General features: G+C 34.1%; 1 protein-coding gene across 1 annotated transcript in view; it reads right to left on the minus strand.

Moving 5' to 3' along the window:
- Nucleotides 1–4,528, minus strand: part of LOC145692112 (odorant receptor coreceptor-like) — a 34,307-nt gene extending 29,779 nt beyond the window's left edge. The window contains exon 1 of the mRNA XM_081767405.1: nucleotides 4,405–4,528. The gene's annotated coding sequence lies outside the window, so the exon portion shown is untranslated. The remainder of the gene's footprint in view (nucleotides 1–4,404) is intronic.
- Nucleotides 4,529–6,000: the final 1,472 nt, after the last annotated feature.

A 6,000-nucleotide genomic window follows, 5' to 3' on the forward strand; every position in this document is an offset into this window, starting at 1 on the left:
ATATTATTACAAATGTTAGTGTTTATATTTTGATATAAGAAAGTTTCATTAATTACCTGTTCCATCTTGAGTTAAGTTGAGATCCTGTTGAGCCACTTAGGTTTGCATGTTTTGCAGATCTTCTAGCTCTTTAATATATTTCACTTTCGTCTTTCCTTAGAAGCACTTTTTCATCACGCACCCAAACAAATCGGAAACTTCTGTTCCTGGCGAATTGTTTTGTTTCGTATAGCACTTTTTGATTGTTTGGTGTTAATTGTTCATTAACAAAAACTCGATTGTTCTGTAATTCAGGTTTGACTTCTGACGCTAGATTGAGGTGATTGCGAGCCCGAGTGATCGCGAGCCCAGTTGAAAGAAATGAGGTCGAGCGCGAGCGAGCCTAGTGCAAAATGTTCATCTACGGTTCTTGCCCATGGGCTGTTTTCGCTCACGCGGTATTTGCATGCACTGTTTCTGTCCTTGCGCGATTTTTGTTCATGCGCTGTTTTTGTCCCCGCGGAATTTGCATGCTCTGTTTTGGTCCTTGCGCAGTTTTTGTTAATGCGTTGTTTTGTACTTGCGCGTGTTTTGTCCATGCGCTGTTTTTGTAAATGTGGTATTTACATGCGCTGTTTTGTACTTGCCCGGTTTCTGTTCATGCGCTGTTTTTGTGCACACGGTATTTGCATGCGCTGTTTATACCCTTGCACAGTTTTTGTCCATTCGCTGTTTATGTCCCCGCGGAATTTGCATGCTCTGTTTTTGTCCTTGCGCGGTTATTGTTAATGCGCTGTTTTGCCCTTGCGCGGTTTTTATCCATGTGCTATTTTTGTCCATGCGTTGTTTTTGTCCTTGCGCTGTTTTGACTGGATACCGTTAAAGTGATGGAGCTACATTCCATGTGGCGGGAAGAGTGAGCAAACTAAACTTTTGTATCTGAGACTCAAGAGCTTCATAAAATTATTGAAATTGCGCACTTTCAAAAAAGTATTTTGAACAAATTTAATCTTCCAAAGTGTTCAGTCCAAGTTTCTTCTCTCCCGAAGAAATTAACTGCAGGAACATTTGCACACTTGCTTACTATGAGGCTCATACCAAAGCTTGAATATGACAATGCGGACGTTATTTATCAACAGCACGCAATCTCTTTCAACTTTCATCACAATGTTAAGAATTGCCTTGATGAGATACTGTCACATCACTAGTTTGGGCGAGCTGCTCACAATGGTCAACAGTTTTTTTTACGTTGGACGCTAGGATCACAGAACATACCCTCCTGCGAGTTTTTTTTTTTCGGACATCTCAAAGACATTGTGTTCAAAAAAGACCGTTTTACCCCAGTAAACTCCAAGAGTGCATTAGTGGTGCAATACGAATTGGTGATCAAAACATGCTGAAATGGATTTGGCGGGAATAGGATTTATTGAAGTGCAGAGTAACAAAGAGTGGTATGCAGAGTAACAAAGGATGGTTATATTGGGCAATTGCAAGTTAGTGTGTTGTAATTTTTACCACTAAAAATTGAGTAGTTATAGTACTTATATGTAAATTGTTAAGTAATTTAAGTAATTCTTTAAAAGAATAAGGAGTTGAAATATTTTAAATTCTTTTAAAACACTTCTGTTAGGAATATAGTCGATAATTTGCAAGGTTTCTTGTATTCACTAATTTAAAAATTTCATAAGGTTGGATAAGCTAATTTGCAAAAATAGTTTTTTTTTCACTTTTAATTACATCCAATGTCACTTTCTTCTTACTTACTATTCTAGATCTTGGTTTTCAGTTTATCCCACCTAATTTTCCTTATTCTTTGCTACATCTATATTTCGATAGTCTCTTGTTGTTGTTTTTTTCATAGCCTATTACACAATGCTTATATTCCTGCCTTGTAGAGTACAATACATTTGAGGATTATTTGATTAACGTGTTCATTCGAGCACATGAATTGTTTTTATTATTTTATTTTCCCATAGAGGCTTCTTTTCACATTCATATGCTTTTCTTTCATGCTTGCACTTTATTTCTTCGCTGATAACATTACTTTTGAACCAACAATGAGTTAACTGCCCAACTTCCTTCCCTCATACCTTCCTCTTAAGTCCCATCATCATCATCATCATCATCACTAGAAAGAGAGAATATGAAATTTCATACTTTAAACCATTACTTGTACGGCAATGGGAACAAGGATTTTAATATCTCACGATACTTAGAATCGAAAAAAACGTCCTTTAAATTTCCATTCTTCATAATATTTTGACATTTTCATTAGTTAGTAAAGAAAATAATTTATCTTGATAAGCTGTGTGTGTTGTGTTCCTCAATTGAATCTCTATCTTCGTTGTAGCCAATGATCTTACATCACTTTCAAGGTTAAGCCAACTCCTTCTCCCCTGTAAAAGAGTTAAATCTTTTTCTTATCAGGTCAACAGCAATGGAACGAAGCCAAATTCCCAGTTATTCGTATTAATGGAGGTAACTCCTTCAGCGAGTGGAAATGTACACACATCTCAAGTATTGGTACCTGTAGGACATTAGTAGTGTTAAATGTCGTTTTGATGCCAGGACATGTCACAATATCACAAAGTTTCGAATCCTCCAAATCATAATCACATGCTGACAGAGTCCACAGTATGACCACAATCCGATTCATGATCTGGTAGCTTCCTGGAAATCAGTTGGGATAGAGCCCTGTCTACCTCGGATTATAGCTGAGATACCTCCCACAGCACCGAAATCAATAATTTATGCAATCCTTTCAATAAGTAGTAGGGCGAACCTCTCCTCTTCTGGGAGAGTGTTTCTTTGTATTTGGCTCAGCTTACTTTATGATTTTAAAACATTTTTCTGACCAGAACAAAATGAATTATTTAATAACTATACTATTTTTGTTACAGTTTCAAGGACCTAACGTCCTCTTCATCAGACATTGAGAAAAGATATGGAGTATATTTATTACTTTATGATAAAGGAAGACAATGTATTTCATCATAGAATATACTTAACTCAACAAAATTTACTTCACTGCATACTAAAAGGGACGGAGCTGTGTTACGTTCACGTGAAATTGGGAGAATTGAGATGGTGACAGGTGAGCATTCCCAGACTTCTGTCCCTTTTTAATAAAATTCTTGCTGTTGTATATTCCTTTATCCTTTAAGGCATCGTACTCGTATTATTTATTAATCGTAACCTTTTATTATTAAAATAATATTGTAAGCCTACTTCTGACATATTAAAAAAGGTGGACATAAAGAAGGACAAATTCTTCTCTTTTACATTAGTCTTGTAATTATCAGCAAATTCTACTCTCATTACCTTCACTTTGAGCTACTTATCCAAAATCGCCTCTAAACAATTACAGCTTTCATAACATGAACAACCCATCCCATTACCTTTGCTTGTCAGCTCTCCATTACCTTCCCACGAATCTTCACAAATATATTCCAATTCAGATTGTTTTGTTTCATCAAGATTCCTAAAATTTTCCTTTTTTTATTTCATGAAGTTTTCTAACAATTTTTCTTTTTGTTTCATCAAGATTCCTAAAATTTTTCTTTTTTTTCATCGAGATTCCTAAAATTTTCCTTTTTTGTTTCATGAAGTTTCCTAAAAAATTTTCTTTTTGATTCATCAAGTTTTATAAAACTTACCTTTTTTTGTTTCAATCAAGATTTCTAAAATTTCCCTTTTTAGTTTCGTGAAGATTCCTAAAATTTTCCTTTTTTGTTTCATCAAAATTCCTAAAATTTTCCTTTTTGTTTAATAAAGATTCCTAAAATTTTCCGTTTTTGCTTCATCAAATTTTCTAAAACTTTTCTTTTTTGTTTCATCAACATTCCTAAAATTTTCCTTTTTCGTTTCATCAAGATTCCTAAACCTTTCTTTTTTGTTTCATCAAATTTTCTAAAATGTTCCTGTTTTGTTTCATCAAGTTTTCTAAAACATTCCTTTTTATGCCATCAAAATTCCTAAAACTTTCCTTTATGTTTCATCAAAATTCCTAAAATTTCACTTTTTTCTTTCATCAAGACCAAAATTTTTCCTTTTTGTTTCAAGACTTCTAAAATTTTCCTTTTTTGTTTTCCTTTCTTGTTACATAAGTTTCCAAAAATTTTCCTTTTGTTTCATACGTTTTATTAAAATTTTCCTGTTTTGTATCGCCAAGTTTCCTAAAACTTTCCTTTTTGTTTCATCTAAATTCCTAACATTTTCCTTTTTTTTGTTTCATCAAGTTTTCTAAAAATTTTCCTTTTTTTGTTTCATTAAGATTCCTAAAATGTTTGTTCCTGTTACATGTTGTTAACGTTTCATGTTTACACATGGATATTATTTTCTAACCTACTTTTAATATCATTAAAATATCTACATGATGGTTAGCACCAAATGTAATTATATCAGGGTCATATGTAAAGAACTTACCTTATAATATCAGTGTGTCGAACTACCCAACTTTTAATTAGACTAAACACCAACTTGTTTCTCTCATCGGAATCTGAATTTCCAATTAAGCCAAGTTCAGCACTTGCTGGAGATGTAGAAATTAACTGTTGGGTTCCTTGACTTGATGACTGATGATGATTGATGATGAGAGAATTCTTTTCTGTAACGATAAGCTAATTCTTCAGGAAATAGTTGTCCTCTTGCTGTGATGGATAGTTCGATTTAATAGAGAAGCCAACTACAATCCTGGCAGTGTTCCTTAAATGTTTAATTTGATGATAGCATGGAATATCAAAAAACACAGAAGCATATCCAATGACGTTACTTGCGTGACACACACATATAACCAGGTAACCTGTAAAGAGCGATGAGGTATTAGTTGCAAGATCAATTAAAATAAAGTAATTGGTATAAACGTGTTAGACTAATTAACATAAAGATAATTAAATTAAATGAATTTATTTTTCTCTTTCTTTTCTTTCTTTTTTTTTATTATTATAAAACAACCAATTGTGTTGTTGGTTTCAAAGAAGTCGCAAACTTCATCTAGTGACAGCAAGAAATAACACATTCGGGATCATCCTGTAATCCAGTCTCTTGGAAATGAAATTCAATTTAACGTCTCACGTTATGCCCTTTAGGTTAAGACTGAAGGATGACTAAGGCAAGTGAATAATGAGGGAATAATCGTTGGAATGATAATGTGGGAGGAAATGAAATTAAATCTTTTAAGTTGTACATTCCACGATTATGCTGACTAGTTTAAAGGAGACGATAATGATGAGAATGAATGAAATGGTGGAATGAAAAAATAGGAGGAAACGGGCGAACCCAAGCACATGAAATATTGCTCTCTTCATGGTGTGGGAAGGTTAGGACCTAATTCCGTTGCTTGTTCTTCACTCGAGCTTGCTTCAATGAAAACTTTGATGTCGAATGATAGTCCATACTAATGGTATCAAGTAGAATACAATCTGTGGCGGCGGCTAGCACTTCTTTTTAGATTCCAAGTTGCACTTACGGAATTAACATAGAAGCTAAATTTAATATTCGTATTAAATGACTGAAACATTCATGTCGGACATAAAAGATACCGTGAGAATAAAATGACTCGTAATGTATGACATTCGAGCATACAAAAAAGTTGTGTAATACCGGGTGTCACAAAAAGATTTAAACGATATCAGCTTAATATTTCTTTTATTAAGTGTGCAAATTGTTTAAAGTTTTACCCATAAGTATTTTACCTGCCCAAATTTCAGTGGCAAAAATGTAATATAACTCACAAATACTCAAAGTGAGCTTTTTTTGTTACCTTGCTTATATCAATTCGGTAATATAATTCTTCCCAGGTGCGTTCTCACAGGGCTTATATTGGTGCATTTTGTGGGTGCACAATCATGGTACAAGGTCGACCCCTATTTTATTGGTCATTCCCCACAATCTATCTCATTGCCAAGATAGAGGGTACGGTATCTCTGTGGTAGATCACTTACCTGTAGTATGTGAGGTCCCTGGTTCATCCCCGACCAAGGAAGTTTATGGTGGACAATATCGTATTTGTTAGTTTTTCGG

The sequence above is a fragment of the Thermobia domestica genome, chromosome 8 (genome assembly GCF_964235325.1).
Source record: "Thermobia domestica chromosome 8, izTheDome1.hap1.1, whole genome shotgun sequence".
NCBI classification, from domain to species: domain Eukaryota; kingdom Metazoa; phylum Arthropoda; class Insecta; order Zygentoma; family Lepismatidae; genus Thermobia; species Thermobia domestica.